The sequence below is a fragment of the Ostrea edulis genome, chromosome 1 (assembly GCF_947568905.1).
Source record: "Ostrea edulis chromosome 1, xbOstEdul1.1, whole genome shotgun sequence".
In the NCBI taxonomy this organism is placed as follows: Eukaryota; Metazoa; Mollusca; class Bivalvia; order Ostreida; family Ostreidae; genus Ostrea; species Ostrea edulis.
The window spans coordinates 24,036,386-24,049,830 of NC_079164.1; the positions used below are offsets into that span (position 1 = coordinate 24,036,386).

A 13,445-nucleotide genomic window follows, 5' to 3' on the forward strand; every position below is an offset into this window, starting at 1 on the left:
TTATAACATTCATACCAATTAAGGAAATTTAATGATATTTACAGGATAGGTAGACATGTCAAATATCTACAGATCGATGTAATAAAAATTGCAAACGCGCATGTGCACGCACGTGCATTGTCTTTTGAAGGTTCAATTCTTTCAATGACCATAACTTTTTTGTTTTTTGTCAAAATCTTTTCAAACTTGTATTGTATATGTATCTTGATATTCTTAACAAAAGTGTATAGTCATAATTACCATCCGGCACGTGCATGCACGTGTGCTAAATTGTGATTGGACGATTTTCAAATCGCCATAACTTTCTTATAAATGATGGAAACAATATGAAATTTATACTGTAAGTATATCTATCAAATGTCTATTGAATGACATCAACATTGGTGCTGAGTCATACTCACGTGCCCGTGTATGCACGTGCATAGCTTTTCTTTCATTTTTCGGGTACTAAAATGGTCATAACTATTGAATTAAAAACTGAAATGAATTCAAATTTACCCTGAGGATCTATGATATGAATGTCTGTGAAATGGTGTCAACAAATTTTCCATTATCGAAATCGCGTGCGCGTGAATGCGCGTGCATTGTAATTTTTGACGTCTAAATTTGAGTATTGGTCTATAACATTTTGAGATTGCAATGAATAGGTTTGAAAATTAGGTTGCAGGTATGTTTTGGGCCTCTCAATTTATTAATAGTCTCAAAATCACTTCCCTGCACGCGCATGCACGTGCGCTTAATTCTGATTGGACGATTTTGAAATCCCAATAACTTTCTTAAAAGTGAAGCGATCGATACCAAATTCATATAGTAAGTATATTGTTCAAATGTCTATTGATTAGCATCAACAAAATTGCTGTGTGGTACTCACGCGCACGTGTATGCACGTGCATTGATTTGGGTCTTTGTAGTTTTGAGTTGCCGTTAATTTCTCGTTTTTCATTGAACAGTTGTGAAACTTCTCTTGTACTGATATAGTAAGACTTCTAATGTATCGAGATGGTCGAATTATTTATATGCACGTGCATGCACGTACGTGCACATGCACAAAACTCTCAGATCTTTATAGCTGATTTGAACTAGTATGAAATGGACTGAACGTTACAAGATAGTTATATATTCACATGCTACACAGTTTGCAATGGTCAAAAAACTTGTACTGAAATGTCACCACTTACTAAATGGGGGAATGTTTGGGGAACATCTGTAACGGTCCCCGTTACAATAAGTACTAGTTCTTATTATTATTTTTTTTCCCTCTCGTCTCCGAGACCGTTGGATGGATTTTCCTGAAACTTTCACAAATTATAGGGAACGATGGTACCTCGAGGTATTTTTTTCATTTTTTCAAAATTCACTTCCGTTCGTCAGATACGTCCGATATTCCGGTTTTTGAAAGAAACTTTGTCCGGGGGTAAACTTGAAAACCACTAAAGATAATCGAATGAAACTTTCAGGGATGATAGATCTATATTCTCTATGGTGCATGCACGTAATATTTTTTGTCGCCGTCACTTCCGGTCGTCACCGGAAGTGATTAAATAAATCATCAATTTCAAACTTTTTTCTTTTAAATTGAAACCTATTTCGGTTTACTAGGTCTCGTTCTAATTCTCACAAAATGTTGACCCCACCGGAAGTTGAATCTCCAACTTCCGGTTATATCAAAGAAATACTAATTATTCTGTCATTTTTCAGTGCCATAAATCTCGGTCATGAAACTAGTTAATGAGTTGAGTTTTACATATATTATAGTCACTATAAATGTCTAGAGCAACGTCAGATATTTTTTGTAAAATTCACTTCCGGTCGGCAAATACGGCTTATTAGCTGTTTTCGTTGTTAAGCGTTTTTTTCAGAAACGGTAAAAGATAAAGTCATCAAATTTTCAGAGTTAATAGATCTCACTATGTAGGTGTGCAGTGGGGGGTTAAGAATGTCGGCCGTCACTTCCGGTCGTCACCGGAAGTGATTAAATGAATCATAAATTTCAAACTTTTTTCTTTCAAATTGAAACCTATATCGGTTTACTAGTTCTCGTTCTAATTCTCAAAAAATGTTGACCCCATCGGAAGTTGAATCTCCAACTTCCGGTTATATCAAAGAAAGACTATTCATTCTCTCATTTTTCAGTGCAATAAATCTCGGTCATAAAACAAGTTAATGATTTCAATTTTACATATGTTATAGACACTATAAATGTCTAGAGTTAATTTCAATATTTTTGTAAAATTCACTTCCGGTCGTGAGATATGGGGTGGACATATTCAAACCTTGTTTTTTTCAGTTTCTCAATAATGAATATAGATAGACGCTTGAAACTTGTAGAGTTGATCAACTAACATTAGTCCATTGTACACATACATTCAATTTTTTTGTCCGTCACTTCCGGTCTATACCGGAAGTATTTGAAAAATTGTCGATTTTCCGATTTCTTCCAGTGATTTCTCAGAGATGGCTGGATAGATTTTCTTGAAATTTTCAGGAATAATGTCTTATGAAATGACCTTGCTATAATTATTTTTGTTTTTACAAAATTCACTTCCGGTCGGATAATATGGCCGATTTTCTGTTTCTCAAAAGAAATTTTGTCCAGCATTTTTCTTGGAAAAGGTAAAATATTAAGGTTCATCAATTATTCAGGGATGATGAATCTCCGTTTACAGGCGTGCTGTAGAGGGTTGAACATGTCGACCGTCACTTCCTGTCGTCACCGGAAGTGAGGGAAAGAATCGCAAATTTCAAACTTTTTCCTTTAAATTGAAACCTATACTAGTTTATTAAGTCTCTTTCAAAGTGTCAAAAGAATATTGACTCTGTCGGTAGTCAAAACGACTACTTCCGGTTTCTTGATAAAATGCCTTTTTACTTTTCGTCTCTTTGTCCCCATAAATCTCGCGTATATTTGAAGTCTTTCATATGATTTTCACATGTCTTAATAAAAAGTATCAACTTCTAAAGTTTTGATAATTTTGATTTTCAAAATTGACTTCCGGTCGGTAGTAACCTACTACTTTTTCTTTCTTTAGTCTACTTCTTTTTGTTGAGAACTCTTTCAGATAGAGACGTGAAATTTTCAGGGAATATAGACAGTAAAGAGTCTCTGTCATTTATAGGAAAACGCATCTGAATAGTACTTCCGGTCATCACCGGAAGTTACGAGAAATGAGTAAAAAGTTCGATGATACATTTCTTATTCATTGTTAAGGGTTATTTTCTGATATATTTAAATGGTTTTCGTAGGAACAGAAATCTCTTTACCGGAAGTGATATAACGGAAGACCTACTCATTACTAGTAATGAGTTTCTAGTTATTATTCTTTTTCTCCGGTACTTTTTTGTCCGGTAGTGTTCTCAGAAACTACAAAAGGGATCGATATGAAACTTTCCAGGATGATAGTATAGCGTTTGTAGATGTGCATAGTGATAGTCATTTTGTCTTCACGTGCATGCACGCGCGCGCACGTGCACTGCAATTTTGGTACAAAAAATGGAAAATCAGAATATTGAAGGAATCGATATAAAACCTAAATAGGATGATAGTATATCATTTGTACATATGAAAAATAATAGTTATTTTGTCAGCACGCGCACGCATGCGCGTGCACGCGCATTACAAAATTTGTTCACTAACTTTGGAATCAGTCTAACTTTTTTGTTGTTCATTGAAATGGCTTGAAATTTATATCGTAGGTAGATATTGAGACCTTTAACTGATTTGCATGGTCAAAATTACCAATTTGCACGCGCATGCACGTGCGCTTCATTTTGATTGGATAATACTCAAACGTTTGTAACTATCTTATTTATGAAGCGAATGAGATGATATTCACAGCATACGTAGACAATATGTGTATCGACATATTGGTTTAACAAAAAAATGCCAACGCACACGCGCATGGGCGTGCAACGTTTTTTAAATGTTCAATTTTTAAAGGACGACAACGTTTTTGTTTTTCATCAAATTCTATTGATATTAGGGGTTTTGATGTGTCTTGGTACTCCTTACAAATTGCTGTGGTTAGAATTACTGCTCATCACGTGCATGCACGTATGCTGATTTCTGATTGGACGATTTTAAAATCGCTATAACTTCCTTATATTTGTTGGAAACGTTATGAAATTCATACTGTGGGTATATGATACAAATGCCTGTTGAACGACATCAACAAAAATTCGGAATCATACACGCGTGCGCGTGTATGCACGTGCAACGCTTTCTTTCATTTCTTAGTACTGAAATGACCATATTGAACGTACTGCATGTAATTAAAGGCTAAAATAAAATGATTTTTTCCTATAGATTCACAAGGACATCACTTTTTAATTGGGGGAGGTTTGGGGAACATCTGTAACGGTCCCCGTTACAATTAGAACTAGTTTCATTATAAAATACAATTTTTTTCCCACCTTCAATGATAAAAATTTCCGTGCTTTTTCAAATTTTAAGATGCTTTAAATTACAAAATTATTAATGTTAATAACATTTCACTGGTTTGTTTATAAACATAAGAAAATTCTTTAATTACATTGTCGAAATTAAAAATCTTTATATCTCATTCTGAAAATAAAGTATCAGAAAAAAGTAAATATATGATTCGGTGCAGATTTAGCAAAATATCAAATAAATAATATATATATATTCATTTTAAAAATAAAGTATAAAAAAAAAAGTAAATATATGATTCGGTGCAGATTTAGCAAAATATTAAATAAATAATATATATATATTCATTTGAAAAATAAAGTATCAGAATAAAGTAAAAATATCAAATTAATAAAACTATGGCTCTTTAGAGGGGTGGCCTCCACGTGGCAAGAGCTGGGCAACGTAATTTAATTTATATGTTTAATTAACTTACGGCTAACAACCCCAATATCAATTTTATTGTCCTTTCCACGATATTGTATATGAATTACAAATTACATTTAATTCAAACGTCTAACATTGCTTTTGGATAATAATAATTTGCTATAGTTTAGATGAATTCGGATTTAATGTTTTCATATCAGTCCGATTCTCTCATTAGTATCTCATTTAACTGCGATGTCCCGAGAGAAAAAGGATATAAAATCCCGTTTAATGTATTGATTAGTGAGATTATTTAAAATAACCAGATAAAATAGTCTATTATGATTATCAATAGGACACAATACTTAAAGATTATAAGTGCTTTGTACTTAAACTAGGCAAAAACAAAAACCGGAAATGCGTTTTCCTCGTAAAATCTTCGGGACTACCATTACACCCTGAAGAAAAAATAAAAGCCATTTATTAAATAATTAGGCCATATCCACACACCAAATTCACAATGAAGACTCTTGGTGGTCGTCTTAAAACATATTCAGTAAGATTATTGAAGAAAAACTAACGTATAACGATAAATCGGCAAACATCAATATCGGACATATGTCCCGGACTACATTTACACCCACCCGTTTTTTTCTGCAGGAGAACTCGTACCCAGATTTATCCGATAAAATAACTATGTTTTTTTCTCCGGGAGAACTCGTACCCAGATTTTTATAATACAATTGACAAGTTTTTCTTTAGGAGAACTCGTACCCACATTTCTATTTGATAAAATGACAAAGTTTTTCTCCAGGAGAACTCGTACCCAGATATTGATGGGTACGACTTCTCTTGGATAACTCGTACCGGGTACGAGTTCTCCTGGAGAACTCGTACCTGCGTACGACTTCTCCAGGAGAACTCGTACCCAAATTTCTGGGTATGACTTCTCCTGGGTACGGGTTCTCCTGGGTACGAGTTCTCCTGATACCGATGAAGGCTATGCCTCTCGACTTCTCTAAAGAGAATAGACAAATAGATGTACTCTCCATCCGGCCCGTTTTGGCGAGCAAATTTTATTTCTGGGGGTGGGGGGTTAGTGAGTGAGTGTGTGCATGCACAAAATTAACCTTCTTTGTGAATTAATATTATTAAGTACTTAAGGAGAAGATCGCCATTCTCTTTATAGGGAAAGAGTCTTATCAAAATTATAGAATCAGAAGTCCCTCACCGGCATCCATATTGTGAACCTCGCAGGAAACAGCTACTTTCGTTTGTAAAAAGTCCAGGTAAATCTTTAAATTCCATAGTTTTAACCTTTCATCCCATTATTTTTTATAGATAGACTTCTTGCCTTTCTAGTTACAAAGGAAACCTTGAAAGTTTCAGGATAAAAAAGTATTTGAAGTATCTGTCACGTATAGGCCTACTGCGATTAAAATTTAAATTTCAGGCCAAAGATTGCAAAATTTCGGGTATCCGCAAAATGGTTCCAAAGGAAAACAAATGAACCGAAACGCAATACATGTATAACAAATCTCCAAAAGTTACTGTGATGGTCATGGATCACAAGTACGGAAGCCAATTAGTAGTTCTATCATGGTGGGAAATGCTCGTATTGAAAGAAATCAAAGTACCGAAAAGCGCTAAGCTGACTTCATTAATTTTGTCTGTTATATCAATGAACAGAAACAACAGGAGAAGGAGTTTATGCATTAATTATTCTTTACTTTCACACAACTTAATAATACATTTTCTGTAAGGAAATAACAGATGGGAAACAATGTCCTGAAACTTTTCACCATGTTGAAATATAAACTTTATATGACGTTGATAAACACATTGGTCACTATGATAATTTTGGTCCTGTCCGGAACAAAATCCCTGTCCTTGGATCATGAAATTTACAATTTATATATCTATTTAATCAGAATTTAGTAATGAAAACGAGCAGTATTCTCACGAGATTATATACTTGTGTGAAACGTCACCAATACAGGTAATATATTTCCGGAATAATTGTTGGCGTATAATACACCATATTCAAATCCGAAAAATTAATCATAATAAAATATTTTCTAATAGATATAGAATACCTTACATTTCCAATTACATGACAAATTTTACTAGGTACATTTGCAATGAAATTACTTATGTACATGGTATTTTGGTAGGCTTTATATATCAGAGACATATATATTATTTTTTTAATATAGGGCTAATATTGACAAAATCAAATTATTTTTTTCATTACAATATGCAAGAAAGTTGCCAGAAATTTGACTGAACTTCATTTTTGTTGAACATAAGAATCTTAAGAGCATCGACACATAGCGTGTTTTTTATTTTTTGAAGGGAAAGGGGGGTAGCAGAGGATAACCCGCGATCATCTAAAATTCTTGACTATCAAACAAATATAAAAAAGGGACCAAAAAGTCCATAACAGATGTTCTCTATTCAACAGCATACATGTAAAGAAGGGGGCCAGATTCGTCCTGCAATGCAATGTAGGGGGGGGGGGGGGGGGGGGTTCGATCAGCCAGTATATCATAATTTGCACGGGATAACTTACTATGCATGTGAATATAACGAAAAATCAACTTTATCAAAATTAAAAGTGTCCCATCTCTGATTTAAAGCGCCTGAGAGCACAGGCAATTGCATCACTTGGGGGTCGAATTTACTATATAAAGAGTAGTAAATTTGACCCCAAGCGATGCAATTGCCTGTGCTGAGAGTAAAGGATATCACATTGGAATGGGACAGCGGTAAAACGGATTGATCCAGCTAGTGGTACAGTATGTATCAATATCTCACCAAAGCTCACAGAAAGTAGCTATCCACACTTTACATGTCTGTGCACTATGCAAGCACTAGTGTAAATTGCACAGCTTTATAAGATGCATGAAAGACAGTATGGAAGATAATGACAGGGGTGTCACTAAGGATCAACAAGCTCCACTTTTAATTTGGTTTCTTTGTGCATCAAATAAAGTATTTCTCATCTCCCACAAAATCTTTAAAGAGGAACACTTTAACAAGAGATGGGAGATGTCTCTTATTATTCATGGAAATAATTGTCATTAACATTGTATTATTTCAGCCCCTTAACTGGCCCTGTGAAATGCAGAACCACATGATCTTTATCCTTGCCCTTGGTGATTAGGTACACAGAATTTTGAATAGCTGTTAACCTTTGCTGTTCACTACAGCAGCCTTTTTCAAGACCACCAATTCTTTTAACACAACTTTCAAGAAATTCAATAAAATGAGAAATTTGAACAGATTGAAACACACAAGAGTCTATGTACTGTAATTATGATTTTATGCTGGTTTATAAGGAACTCCTTGAGAGGAATTAAAAATATTTTTAATATTTATAATCAAGATTCCTTATAGTCAATATTCTATCAAGCTAAACAAGGTTATTATGATGTGCATTGAAGATAGTTATTCTTAAAGGGGCATATATTAGCTGTCATTTTGTTACCAAAAATTGAATTAAATGAAAATTGCTCCATATCATGACATGTATAGTTTAGTAATAACACCAGTATTTAATTATTTCAAACACCTTTTAACCTCAAAACAGGCACATAAACGTGTATGAATATCACATGAATTTCGGTAATTAAATAATTATTGTCTTGCAAGACAATAATTCTTCCTTATGTATTTCTGTACACTAAAAGTGACAATCTATTGTCATTTTAGTAGGTTTCTCTTGTTTTTGTACAAAATAAATGTTTTTATTAGGCATTAATATATATTCCTATGCCATTGAGAGATAAAGTAGTAGTTAGGAGAAACAAGTAATGTATAAATTCACTTAAAAGAAAGTAATTAGTTAGTATGATCTATCTCTGAATTCCATAGACATATAACAGATATGCTATGACTGATAAATTTGATTACATCCCTTGGGCCTCCCATTTTTGGGAGTTGAACTATGTTCAATCTCCCTTGGTCATCACGCACTTTTCTGCGCAGTAATTTGTATTGATTTGTATAGTGGTCGTCAGCGGGGGTTCTGTGTCAGCTGATTTACTCCTAGGTAAATCAACATAAACTTTTATAAACATCCGCCATTAAATAATCCATGTAACTTTTCTGAATTAATCTAATTTTGATAATTGACATGTAAGTAAATGCAATGATATTGTATTCAACTCAATTTGAATACAAGATTTCGATCAAATTGATACTGACATACATGGAAAAATAAAAGATAAGGTTGAAAATTGTCGTTTGTAGCGCAGCGTCACCTATAAACATTGATAGGGAAACGAACGACAACTGCACACAAGACCTATTGACACCGTGGCGCGAAATATCGAATGTGGTGCGAAACCTCAGAAAATTTACAAGAAATAACTCTACAATATTGTGTATGTGTATATATTTGGTTTTTTTTTAATGTGATACAAAAAATGCTTGATGTTACATGTATATTGAATTAAAACACGTCATTCCCAGTCAACAACTTTCGATCGGGATCGGAATACGAAATAAAATTTCTTATATCCGGTTGCAAAGTGAAACTGCTTCATGCTTCAAGTTATTGAATTACGTAGTAATTGCACGTTACACATTAGAGAACTGTTCCTTTTAATAAAGAAAGTCACAAAATAGATACAAAATGAATGTACCTTATTCATTACTGTTACCGAGCTTTCGTCGGCGAAAATCTCGAAATGGCGTGTTTCGCAGCGCTTGATGACGGTAAGGTCCACATTTTCTACGTGAGTATTTTGATATTTGTTTATGAATTTTTTGCGCATACATGGTATGTCTCGGCTAGGAATAATGGAAACTTTCTCACCTATGTATGTAAAGACATACTAATCTCTATTTTTAAAAATGTAGAACACTTTTATCAAATGACAATGTTTGAAAACGCTTAGAGCCCCGATGTCAGAATTTCCTTTTCCAAGACATCAATATGTCAAATTCATTATCCTTTTCGAATAGTATGTACCATATTTTGTACCAGTTATCCATTTTGAATCCCCTATTACAATGGAATTTTGCTGCACTCTGTAATGTTTGAGTGGATGTCATGAGTGTGTGTCAAACAGAAATTTTAAGAGCATGGGATAAGGTGCTGCCATGTATTACTTCACTATCAAAGTTTAACCCAGTTGCCACAATGTTGAATTTATGCTGCAAAAAGGATTGGAAATTGCTCTGGTCAAAACACATTGTTTATTTGTCTACAGATGAAAGAGACATGAGGATTCTCCCTCACAAACTGAAAAAAAAATAGTTATGGATCTTGTACATGTATAGTTTATTAATCACTATAGATTTCCAGCATCACAAGTCTGATTCCACTATATGCTTCCCATACTGTCAGGTTCATTCACCCCCAGTTTGAGCCACAGTATAATATCCCAAATACCTTGGCAATAAATAACATTATTTGACTAGTGTTTCATTTTTAGCGGAGTTACGATGAAGTCGAACTCGGCTTATGATCTGATGAAGTGCCTTTGGGCAGGCACGCATCAACATTTCATTTCCGCACCATAGCTCTTGAGCAAATTATAGGATCTAATTCAAACTTAGACGGATTGTCACCCTCAATCAGATGAGGAAACCTATCGATTCTGGGGTCACTAAGTCAAAGGTCAAGGTCACAGTGTCTATAAATAGATTGAAATTTGAAGAAAATTTTGTTTTCCGCACCATAGCTCTTGAACGAATCATACGATCTCAATCAAACTTAGATGGATTGTCACCCTCAGTAAGACCAGGAAGTCTATCGATTCTGGGGTCACTAGGTCAAAGGTCAAGGTCACTGGCTATAAATAGACTGAAATTTGGAGAAAATTTTGTTTTCCACACCATAGATCTTGAACGAATTATAGGATCTCAATTAAACTTAGATCGATTGTCACCCTCAGTAAGACAAGAAGCCTATCGATTCCGGGGTCACAAGGTCAAAGTCACAGTGGCTATAAATAGACTGAAATTTGGAGAAAATTTTGTTTTCTGCACTATAATTTTTTAACAAACTATAGGATCTCAATTAAACTTAGATGGATTATCGCCCTTGATGAGACAAAGAAGCCTATTGATTTTGGTCAAGGGTTAAAGGTCAAGGTCACAAAGGATTTAAGTCGGCTGAAATTTATGTACGCAAAATTTTGCTCCCTGCTTGATAATTCTTGCAAACTTTTCTGCCGGTTCCCTCTATGCCCATTCCTTGCGCAACTCAGTTTGTGCATCTCCGATGCCGGACGATTTTTAATTTTTTTGCATTTCATCTATTTTGAGTTATTATACAATTACTTACCATTCCATTGATCCTCTACAGGACTGTAGTATACTCAGGTGACAGTTTAGCATATTGGACAACCTTTTCAAGTAATGAATCCTTAGAATTAGCTACAACTAGGATTAAACTTGAATATATACAGGGGAAAAAAACTTCTTCATAACTGCAAGGCATTGATAACCATATTGATTTGAATGTTTGGGCCATGATATGTGGTCACATTTTTCATGAGAATATAAAGGGGTGAAATTCTAGAAAACCAACAACACGACTTCAGTTACTCGAGGAGCGTTGTGGCCCATGGGCCTTCCATTATCCATGTTTGCTGTTGTAACGCTTTTAAAAACAACAACAGTTAATTTGTATCTAAAATCATGGTAATATTAAGTCATTTATCCCCCTACCCCTCCAGTGCTATCTGTTCTAATTGAATTTCCACAATGTTCAACTCCCATGAGTACTTTCAGTACTTTGATTATATTAACACTTAATTTAGCCTACCCCCCCCCCCCCCCCCCCCCCAACCCCCAACCCCCCTTCTGTTGATGTCCACTCCCCCAAATCAATGTCTTATATTGTCATATGTCAATATTGAATAAAAACTTTCCGATTTTATGTTGGGGGTTGGACGAAAATACAATGATCATTTCGATGTAATGGGATTGTGAAACCACTAGGCTAATTTGGTCCAGACAGTTTTGCATGTCATTCATGCCTAGAATAAGCCCTACTTACTTGATCTCACCTCTGATATGTCCAGGGATCTATGTTTGCCCTACTTTCAGTTTTGTATTCTTCATGGGATTTATGCGATTAATCATTGTTCATCATTTTCACTGGTCTATTATAATGGTAAGAAAGAAATAAAGAAGTTTTTCCTTCAACGTATCCGCTTCGTTTGTTTATTGCCGCCATTGCGCACTAGTATTCTGGATAAATACTATTCACCGGATACGTCTCTTTCATTTCGTTCACTTCCGCGCGAGAACATGGGTTGTTTTCATATGCCCGTGTAGCACATTCATTAAATTTTTGGCGAGTTATTTGTAAATATATGATGCTTTGTAGTTGGCTATAGAATTTATTTCATGAGTAAGACAGTTTCTTTTATATCTAAATGAAGGTTTTAGAACAAGTTTGTTTCAAATCTTAAAAGATGTTAAATCGGATCACGCGCTTGTCCTTTTCCGTAACCGGTTACGGAAATAGCCAAGTTGTTAAGATTGAAGATGTTATAGTAATACTACGGAAGCCGATAGGTGCCAGGGTATATAATTAATAAGTAATACACAACATAACGTCACTATCAGTTATCAGTTGTTATTTTCACTAGTGAAAATATAAAATACCATTTTATTAGCCGAGTTGCAACGAAGTTGAACTCGGCTATTGGTTTGGTGATGCGGGTGGGCGGGGGTTGGTGGGCGTCAACAATTGGTTTCCGGATGATAACTCAAAAAGTTTACAATCTAATCAAATGAAATTTTGATGTATTGTTGGGTACCAGGTAAGGAAGACCCCTATTGATTTTGGAGGAAAATGGTCAAACGTCAAGGTCACAGTGACCGAAAATAGATTTAAAATTCCCAAAAAATTTGGTTTCCAGAGGATAACTCGAAAATTGTTAATTTGAATCAAATAAAACTTGGATATATTGTTGGATACCATCAAAGCAAGGCCCTTATTGATTTTGGAGAACAAAGGTCAAGGTCACAGTGACCAAAAATAGATTGAAAACTTCAGACAAATATGATTTCTGGACAGTAACTCGAAAAGTTTAAAACTGAAATTAGTTCTTCACAATTATAAATATGCCACATCATTTCTGACTTCACAATGTATCCCTTGCAACTCGGCTCATGCACCCCTGGGTGCATATATTGATTTTTTTTTATTCAATGGATAAATCATTGCATTTCACTGTTGAAAATGTAATAAATCATGCAATTTTAATTAATTTCGAATTTATTTCATGATATGCCTTAGATGTATATATTCACAATCTAAACTGTTGCTAAGGAATATTTGTGTAGTAACTAGGGAAATATGAGCATTGAACACTTTAAAAAATGTACAAATGCTAAATTTTGTTCAAATACAAGGTGATTGAATTTGAAATTGATAAAATGTTATCATTCTAGTTTTAAAAACTGAAATTTCACTCTTGAATTTGAAATACATGTATTTATGGAAATAAACTATTTTTGATGTTGATATGTTTAATGTGTTGCTTGGCAACCAATATTAAAGACATTATATATTAAAATCATAATATTTTTTTTATTCATACACATGTGCAGTACTAATGTAATAGGAATGAGTAAATTTGAAGAGGGGGACCATAAAAGCCTCTTGCCCTATCTAGTCCTTTCA

General features: G+C 34.3%; 1 protein-coding gene across 2 annotated transcripts in view; it reads left to right on the forward strand.

The window, feature by feature from the left end:
- The first annotated feature begins 5,989 nt into the window (after nt 1-5,989).
- Nucleotides 5,990-13,445, forward strand: part of LOC125663742 (uncharacterized) — a 54,381-nt gene continuing 46,925 nt past the window's right edge. Inside the window, exon 1 of one of the 2 annotated variants that reach the window (XM_056153089.1) lies at nt 5,990-6,081. The gene's annotated coding sequence lies outside the window, so the exon portion shown is untranslated. The remainder of the gene's footprint in view (nt 6,082-13,445) is intronic. The other variant, XM_056153090.1, reaches the window with a different exon arrangement.